The sequence below is a fragment of the Theropithecus gelada genome, chromosome 1, assembly GCF_003255815.1.
Source record: "Theropithecus gelada isolate Dixy chromosome 1, Tgel_1.0, whole genome shotgun sequence".
NCBI classification, from domain to species: domain Eukaryota; kingdom Metazoa; phylum Chordata; class Mammalia; order Primates; family Cercopithecidae; genus Theropithecus; species Theropithecus gelada.
In genome coordinates, this window is record NC_037668.1 from 36755036 (window position 1) to 36765118 (window position 10083).

Sequence of the window (10083 nt, forward strand, 5' to 3'; positions counted from 1 at the left end):
TTTTTAGTAGAGATGGAGTTTCACCATGTTGGCTAGGCTGGTCTTGAACGCCTGGACCTCAGGTGATCCTTTTATCTTGGCCTCCCAAAAGGGCTGGGATTACAGGTGTGAGTCGCTGTGCCTGGCCTGTAACGGGGCTATTTTAGATGGGATGGTCACTGATATGGGGTTATTGAGCAGAGATCTGAATCAGGGTGAACAATGAGAAGACACAGGGGAAGAGTGTTTGAGGTCATGCAAAGGGCCTGAGGCAAGAGAGTGCTTCACTTGTTCAAGTCAAGCAAGGCTGGCCTTAGAGTGAGGGCCAGTCCTGGGAGATGCATTTAGAGAGGTGTACCCTGTCAAGCCACTGTCCCCTTGATTACGATTTGCCGGCCACCTGGCCTTGTCACATTCCTGGAATATACCTGTCCTTGCTGCCTTGTGCCTTTTCTCTTTCTGTTCTCGGGAGTGCCAGTGTTCTTTCTGTGGCTGTTCTCGTGGGTACCTTCTCATTGTGCTTTTTACAGCAGTACATTTGTTTACATCTTCTTGTTTTTTTCTTTTGGAGGAAAATCTGTATTATTTCAATTCTTCTTATGTACTGAAAACTCATCAGTGTACATTTAATCCAGCTTGGTGGCAAGTTCTTTAGCCTTTGCCTTTCTGAGATTGACAATGCGGGCCACAGACTTGGGAGCCAGGACATTGCCTCCCCAGTGACAGCGGATCTCATCGTGTCTGTCTTTGTAATTGGGCCTGATAGCTTCCACCAGCTTAGCCAAAGCTCCTTTGTCTTCTGAGTTAACCCATGGGAAGGCGACAGTGGTGGAGATTTTCCTGTGGACTAGACGTCCCAGTCTTGCCTTCCCCTCGATAGTGCAGTAAGGGGCCCCCATTTTACAACACAGGGCAGGCAGGAAGACGACAGCTCGATGGGATCCACATCGTGTGCAGTGATGACCAGCTGAGCCTTTCTGTTCTCCACCAAGGTGGTGACGGTGTTCACTCCTGCTTGAAGGACACTGAAGGACAGGTGGTCTCTTAGTGGGGACGTCCCCTTTGCTGGCAGCTTTCTTCTCAGCCCGGAGCCAACAGCTTCTGCTTCTTCTCTTGCTTTGTCTCTGGTCTGTACTTGTGGGGAAGCTTAAGCAGCTGAGGAGCTGTTTGGCGGTCCAGGGCCTGGGTGAACGGGTTCATCACAGGAGGCACTTCCAGCCTCTGATAGAGGGTGGCTCTCTGTCGCCGCAACCTGATGCAATGGGGCCATTTCACAAAGCCGGTGAGGTCCCTTTTGGGCTGGATGTCCTGTCCAATGCCAAAATTCTTAGTCCTCTTTCTCTCTCTTTCTTTCTTTCTTTCTGTCTGTCTGTCTGTCTTCTGACAGAGTTTCGCTCTTGTCGCCCAGGCTGGAGTGCAATGGCGTGATCTCGGCTCACAGCAACCTCTACCTCCCAGGTTCAAGTGATTCTCCTGCCTCAGCCTCTCAAGTAGCTGGGATTATAGACATGCGCCACCACGCCCAGCTAATTTTGTATTTTTAGTGGAGGCGGGGTTTCTCCATGTTGGTCAGTTTGGTCTCGAACTCCCGACCTCAAGTAATCCGCCCACCTCGGCCTCCCAAAGTGCTGGGATTACAGGCATGAGCCACCGCGCCTGACCTGGCCTTTTCTTAAACAGGGGATTCACTACTTTCTTGGCTTTCTGCTTATTCATGACAGCAGGGGTGGGAGCCACCTTATTCCCCTTGAGCTTCTTTCTTTTTGGCATCTTGGGCTGTGGAAGGAGAGATTGTTTACTTCTTTGTTGACTTGCCCTAGCAGCCCAACTGGCATATCAGTGCCACGTGGGTCGAGACCAAGTTTGTTTGATTACCATGTACTCCCAGGACCTACTAGAGCACCTTAGGACTCAGCAGGCTCCAACAAGTGTTTGTTAAGTAAGTGAACAAAGATAAACATCTTGGCCGTCGGGGTAGCTCACGCCTGTAATCCCAGCACTTTGGGAGGCCGAGTGGGCGGATCACCTGAGGTTGGGAGTTCCAGACCAGTCTGGCCAACACAGTGAAACCCCATCTCTACTAAAAATATAAAAATTAGCCAAGTGTGGTGATAGGCTCCTGTAATCCCAGCTACTCGGGAGGGTGAGGCAGAAGAATCGCTTGAACTCGAGAGGGGGAAGGTGCAGTGAGCCGAGACTGTGCCATTGCGCTCCAGCCTGGGAAACAAGAGAGAAACTCTGTCTCAAAAAAAAAAAAGATAAACTTGTATTGGTCAGTGAGTTTCCCTGAGTAGTTTAATTCACTTTATATAAGCATGTCCCTCTTTTACTGGGAAGAGAGAACCAGGAGAAGAAAAGAAAAAGACAACCACAACCAAATAAATATGTCCCCACCTCTCATCTTATTATCTCCATCTCCCATGTTTATTACCAAATAACACAGTTGGTATTCCTGGGATTCCCCTATTTGACATTTTTCTGTTCTCATGACCTTGAAGTCGATCCCATATGAATACTAAGGCTCTGGTATTTCTGTCACCACATGTATCAAGCTCTTACCCAACATATTTTCCCATTGCATCTTGGTTTTCTTTTGACATATTTTTCATAACATTAACCTTATAAGGCATGTAAATATTTCTTTCTTTCTTTCTTTCTTTCTTTTTTTTCTTTTTTTGAGACAGGGTCTTGTTCTGTCACTCAGGCTGAAGTGCAGTGGTGCAATCACAGCTCACTGCAGCCTTGACTTCCCAGGGCCAAGCAATCCTACCACCTCAACCTTCTGAGTAGCTGGGACCACAGGAATGCGCCACCATGCCTGGCTAATTTTTAAATTTCTTTTTGTAAAGAGAGGGTCTCACTATGTTGCTTGAGTTGGTCTTGAACTCCTGGGCTCAAGCGATCCTCCCACCTCGGCCTGCCAAAGCAGTAAGAGGTGTGAGCCACCGCGCCCCGCCCAGACCCGTCTTTCTATCCTGACTTCTTGTTAAGTGATGACAGTGTGCTCCTTTTTCATCCTGCCACAGTAGATGGGTTTCTTTTCTTTTCTTTTCTTTTCTTTTCTTTTCTTTTCTTTTCTTTGTAGAGACAGGGATCTTGTTTTGTTGCTCAGGCTGGTCTCAAACTCCTGGCTTCAGACAATCCCACCTCAACTCCCTGAAGTGTTGGGATTACAAGTGTGAGACCCTGCGTCTGGCCGAGTAGATGGGTTTCAATTCCGTGCAGTTATACGCAGTTTCTAACTAATACAGTGTACTTGAGAAGGTGAGATTTGATCAGGGCTTTGAAGGTTGTGAGTAGCAACTAACTGGGAGAAGGGGGCCAATGAAAGGGGCACTGTTCAGACTTAGGGCTTTTGAATATCAGGGGTTCATCATCCGAGCTGCTGAATTAGACTAGGACTTCTTAAATACTTCTAAAATTGGTCTTGGGAACGAACCTGCAAGAAGAAAAAAGCCTAATAAAAATAGTAGTAGTAGCAGTAGTAGCAGTACTAGTAATAGTTGGCCGGGCGTAGTGGCTCAAACCTGTAATCTCAACACTTCAGGAGTTTGAGGCTGGTGGATCACCTGAGGTCAGGAGTTTGAGACCAGCTTGGCCGACATGGTGAAACCCTGTCTCTACTAAAAGTACAAAAAATTAGCCGGGCTTGGTGGTGGGCGCCTGTAATCCCAGTTGCTTGGGAGGCTGAGGCAGGAGAATTGCTTGAACCTGGGAGGCAGAGGTTGTAGTGAGCCGAAATGGCACCACTGCACTCTAGCCCAGGCAACTCAAAAGAGCAAGACTCGGTTTCCAAAAAAAAAAAAAAAAAAAAAAAATCAATCTGGGCAACATAACAAGACCCTGTCTCTACAAAAAATAAAAAAATTAGCCAGGCATGGTGGTGTGTGCCTGTGGTTCCAGCTACTCAGGAGGCTGAGCTGGGAGGATCACTTTAGCCTGGGAAGTCTAGGCTGCAGTAAGCCACGATCGCACCACTGCACTCCAGCCTGGGTGACAGAGCAAGACCCTATCTGAAAATAATAATAATAATAATAATGGCTGGGCGCAGTGGCTCACGCCTGTAATCCCAGCACTTTGGGAGGCTGAGGTGGGCGGATCACCTGAGGTCAGCAGTTCCAGACCAGCCTGGACAACATGGTGAAACCCTGTCTCTACTAAAAATACAAAAATTAGCCAAGCGTGGTGGAGCTGGCCTGTAATTCTAGCTGCGTGAGAGGCTGAGGCAGGAGTATCGCTTGAACCCAGGAGTTGGAGGCTGCAGTGAGCCGAGATTGTGCCACTGCACAGAGTAAGACTGCATCTCAAAAAGAAAAGAATAATAATAATAATAACTAACACTTCCAATGTAATAGGCTCTGTTCTAAAGGACTTACATGTGTTACCTCCTTCAGTCTTCACTGAAGCTACTGTTTGAGGAAGGGTAATTTCCACTTTATGGCTGAGGAAACAGAAGCAAAGAGAAGTCAAGCAACTTGCCCGAGTCTGCACAGCTAGGAAATGGATGAGCCAGGATCTGAACCCAGGCAGTGTGGCCTGAGCCTGAGCTCATTAGTTCATGCCAGGCAGGGTTTGACCAAAACCTTGGACTCACTCGTGTCTCCTTTCCTTCAGTGACTAAGAGGATTCCTGAGATGGATGTGCAGACATGAAGTGTTGACTGTTCCTCCACAGGAATGTACTCTGGGTTCTACCCCTCAGCTGCTGCTGCTGAGCCAGCGAGGCAGGTGGTGGTTTGGAAACACCTTCATGTATGTGCTCTTCTTTTTGTTGTTTTTGGGATCCTTACTGAATTAATTTTCCCCTCATTTTATGAAATACAGAGGTTCTTGCTATATCTTATACCCCACCCCAAATTCTACTGATTTGTGCTGAGCCGTGATGAAAATAATGATCCCGAGTACATGCAGGGCTTCTTCCAGCCTCTAGAACCTGGCTTCGTCTTCCACGGCTCCTTCTGGGATGCTCCTCCAAGAAGCAAAATCCTACCCTTTACATCCAGATCAGGACAAACTCACAGAGTAGTTTGCGAACTACTAGTTTAGAACTAGTTCAAAATCTGCTTGTTACGGTTTGTGAGAAGAGGAGCACAGAAATCGAAAGTAAATGAGAGTAACAGATTTTTATTTATTTAGCATTGCCCCCAACACCCAAGCATGTGATCAGGGAATTAGTCTTGACAGGGTATGGACCCCTTTGGATGCTGTTGAACTTGCGATGAGTTGCATGCTGCATGAGCTATGTTAAAGTCATAGGCATATGACTTTAGATTTTTGGTTCCTGAAGGGGTGGAAATAAAAACAAAACATAATAAAACCAAACCAAACGAAGTAAAACAAAAGAAGTGACCCTTGATCACAGTTTGAGAGTCACTGCTCGAACCCATATCAAATTTTTCCACTTGTGCATCACCCTAGTATTTCAGTCTACATCACATAATCTAGGACTGGACCATACAGGTTTATTGTTTTTTGAGATGGCGCCTCACTCTGTGGCCCAGGCTGGAGTGCAGTGGCGCCATCTTGGCTCGCTGCAATCTCTGCCTCCCCGCTCCTGGGTTCAAGTGACTCTCCTGCCTCAGCCTCCTGAGTAGTTGAGATTACAGGCACGCGCCTGGCTAACTTTTTCGTATTTTTAGTAGAGACAGGGTTTCACCATGTTGGTCACGCTGGTCTCAAACTCCTGGCCTCAAGTGATCCACCTGCCTTGGCCACCCAAAGTGCTGGGATTACAGGTGTGAGCCACTGCACCCAGCCTGGACCATACAGTTTTAATTTATGATTTATTTATTTATTTTATCCTGTTTTTTATTTCATAGAGATGTAGTCTTGCTATGTTGCTCAGGCTGGTCTCAAACTCCTGTCCTGAAGTGACCCCTCCCTCCTGAGCCTCCCAAAGTGCTGGGACCAGGGCGTGTGCCACCATGCCTAGCTATTTTTTTTAAGTGTTTTTTTTTTTGTAGAAGCAGGGTCTTACTATGTCGCCCAGGCTGGTCTTCAACTAGTGGGCTCAAGTCATCCTCATGTCTCAGCCTTCCAAAGTGCTGGGATTATAGGCGTGAGCCACTGTGCGTGGCTCAGAGATACATTTTTAAAACCTCATTCTAGTTGCTTCATCGATGGAGGTCTCACCTTCTTGTTTGTATTCAGGACCCATAAGTTGGCACTCAAGGATTTTTGCTTCTGTTTTTGCCATGATTCAAATCAAGAGATGAGATAGGAGCCAAGGCAACTATCTCTACAAAAAAATACAAAAATTGGCCAGGCATGGCGGCTGATGCCTGTGATCCCAGCTACTTGGGAGGCAGAGGCGAGAGGATTGCTTGAGCCCAGGAAGTCAAGGCTGCAGTGAGCCAGGAGGGCGCCACTGCATTCCAGCCTGTCTCAATTAAAAAAACAAACAGGCCGGGCGCGGTGGCTCAAGCCTGTAATCCCAGCACTTTGGGAGGCCGAGACGGGCGGATCACGAGGTCAGGAGATCGAGACCATCCTGGCTAACAGGGTGAAACCCCGTCTCTACTAAAAAATACAAAAAACTAGCCGGGCGAGGTGGCAGGCGCCTGTAGTCCCAGCTACTTGGGAGGCTGAGGCAGGAGAATGGCGTAAACCTGGGAGGCGGAGCTTGCAGTGAGCTGAGATCTGGCCTCTGCACTCCAGCCTGGGCGACAGAGCGAGACTCCGTCTCAAAAAAAAAAAACAAAAAAACAAACAAACAAACAAAAAAACAAACAAAAAAGGTAGAGTTGGACAGAAAGCAGAGTCCGCTTTGTCTCAGTTGGTGGTAAAAGGAAAAAAGAAAGTCTGGAAACATTTATTTATTTATTAGAAATGCAAAGCCAATGAAGAAACTTCAGGCAAACGATTGTAGTGACTGTTTATTGGAGGTTATTGGGTGCCAGGCATTGTTCATTTACATATATTATTTCATTTAACCTTTCTACCATCTCTTAAAAGTAAGTATAATTATCACCATTTTGCAGATGAAGCAAATGAGGTGTTAGAGAGGTTAGGCAACTGGCCCAAGGTCACACAGCTACTAAGTGGTGGCAGTCTGTCTGACTTGGAAGCCTATGTGCTTTTGCTTATTCCCATTATTGCTTGGTGACACCAATTATTACTAATAGGGAATGTTACTGGATTTAGAGGATATGTGTACTCTGTCATTTTTCTTAAACAGCCTTCTTTGGCATTGTTTCAGGGTCTTATATTTCCATTAAAGCCTTTCCTTTAATACTTAGCTTTTACTTCAGAAGACGGTGCGGGAGTTACAGCTGGGTCTAGGCTATCCTGCAAATTGCAATTCCAGCTTTTCCTTTCCATCTCTTGGGAGAAGACAGACAAAGCCTTCTTCTTTGGCTTTAATTAGGCTGTAATTCAGCCTCATCGCCGGGGAGGTCAGGACCTGCAGCTTTAGGAGAGATCTGTGTCCTGTCTTTGAGAACAGCAGATTTGCTTCGGGACTCTCTGGAGTGCTGTCAGCACTGTGGCCAGGACAGGGTTTTCAGATGCTGCTTTCTGATTCTTTAAGGCTAATTTTTACATTTTATTATTATTATTATTATTTAGTGCTTTAGTAGTTTTCAAAGGCTTTTATTGTTTAATTGAAAAATATATTTATTAGTTCATATTTTTTATTTTTCAGACAGAGTCTTGCTCTGTCACCCAGGCTGGAGTGCAGTGGCACAATGTCGGCTCGCTGCAATCTCTGCCTTGGGGGTTCAAGTTATTCTCTGCCTCAGCCTCCCGAGTAGCTGGGACTACTGGTGTCTGCCACCACACCCAACTAAATTTTGTATTTTTAGTAGAGACAGGGTTTTGCTATGTTGGCCAGGCTGGTCTTGAACTCCTGACCTCAAGTGATCCGCCTGCCTCTACCTCCCAAAGTGCTGGGATTACAGGCGTGAGCCACCATACCCGGCCAATTAGTTCATAATTTAATCAGCTTTGACCATTATTCAAACAATTTTCGATCCTGAATTAGAATTCCATTGCGGTTTATCTAAGATGAAGGTACATTTAATAAAGGAACATTTATCTGCTAAGATACTTAACTTGGTTGTTGAATTATCCTCAAAACATAAATTTATAATCGTATTCCTTTAAATATACTGTATTTTTAAAAACTGAATTGACTACTTTAAGGATGCAGGTACAGCTAAAAAAGTCATTTAGAACTTTTTAAACAGTACTTTGAGTTGCTGTTTTAGAATTTTTTATACGTAAAACATAACTGAATTTACGGCTGGTATTTGCATTTCTAAATCAGAATGTCAGTTCTATACTTGAAAACCTTTTTAAAAAAAGTGTTTTAAAAAACAAGATTCCAGGCCGGGCATAGTGGCTCATGCCTGTAATCCCAGCACTTTGGGAGGCCGAGGCGGGTGGATCACTTGAGGTCTGGAGTTCGAGACCAGCTTGGCTAACAAGGTGAAACCCCATCTCTACTAAAAAACACAAAACTTAGCTGGCTGTGATGGTGGGTGCCTGTAATTCCAGCTCTTTGGGAGCCTGAGGCAGGGAAATTGCTTGAACCCAGGAGGCATAGGTTGCAGTGAGCTGAGATCGCACCACTGTTCTCCAACTTGGGCGACAGAGTGAGATTCCATCTCAAAAAACAAAACAAAACAAACAAAAAACAAGATTCGAGAATTGGCTACATTCAATATGGGTTCTTCAAAATGATTCGATTTCGATGATTATGCAAAGGCATAATTCTGGAGAAGCAAATTCTCTGCTTTTCATATTTTGCTTCCTTTGAGGTGACCTAGTAATTAATAGAGAAATTAGAATAATTGTGGTTCAGGATGTTATCATAAGGAAAGGGAATGTCAGGAGGGAAAAAAAATAGACTCCCCTCTTAGGAACGTAAGTGGTCTTATGAGAAGTAGTTTCCTTACCATGTGTATTAGTCCATTTTCACACTGCTGGTAAAGACATACCTGAGACCAGACAACTTACAAAAGAGAGAGGTGTCATTGGACTTACAGTTCCACGTGGCTGGGGAAGCCCCACAATCATGGTGGAAGTCAAGGAGGAGCAAGTCATGTCTTACGTGGATGTCGGCAGGCAAAGAGAGAGAGAGCTGGTGCAGGGGAACTCCTGTTTTGAAAACCATCAGATCTTGTGGGACTTATTCACTACTACCAGAACAGCGTGGGAAGGACTTGCTCCATGATTCAGTTACCTCCCACTGGGTCCCTCCCACAACATGTGGGAATTCAAGATGAGATTTGGGTGGGGACATGGCCAAACCATATCACCATGATACCTCTAAAATGGATGCGTATGTGCGTAACTAGTTTTTCTTTAGTCAATTATCTCTGTCACACTGTTAACGTTCTTTTTTTTTTTTGAGATGGAATTTCACTCTTGTTGACCAGGCTGGATGCTGGAGTGCAATGGTGCGATCTCAGCTCACCACAACCTCTGCCTCCTGGGTTCAAGCGATTCTCCTGCCTGAGCCTCCCAAGTAGCTGGGATTACAGGCATGCACCACCACACCCGGTTAATTTTGTATTTTTAGTAGAGATGGGGTTTCTCCATGTCGGTCAAGCTGGTCTTGAACTCCTGACCTCAGGTGATCTGCCCGTCTCGGCCTCCCAAAGTGCTGGGATTATAGGCATGAGCCACCCCACCAGGCCTGTTACTGTTCTTTTAATCCTTCAGATCTAATTGGGGATCAAAGCCTTGAGTTCCGGCTGCTAAAAGACTCTTCATTCATCCCTTCCCTGTGGTCCAGCTGCCTGCAGTTGCTGTATCTCTTGCCTTTTAACTGGCGTTCTTGATTCCAAGATCTTCCATTCTGCAATCCATCTTTCACACCGCCACCTGGGTGATGGCTGTTTTGAAAACAATACCTGATCATGTCACGCTGCCACTGAAAATCCTCCCATCTTCACTTCTCACAGAATAAAACAGAAGACAACATAAGACTCAGGCACAAAATAAAGGCAAGGTCAGACACAGAGCCCTGGCCTCTTAAATCACCGCCCATCATTCCTTCTGAATTTGCAGGTGTTCTAACCTCAGGGACAAACCATGGTTTGTCCTCTCAGTTAAACTTTACTTTTGGTCTAGAATGTTCTTCACCAGCCTGCCTCCCCGA

The 10083-nt window shown here is 45.8% G+C and overlaps 1 pseudogene; it reads right to left on the bottom strand.

Annotated features, from left to right (window-relative positions):
- Positions 1-605: 605 nt before the first annotated feature.
- Positions 606-1749, bottom strand: LOC112622545 (annotated as a pseudogene).
- Between the last annotated feature and the right edge of the window lie 8334 nt (positions 1750-10083).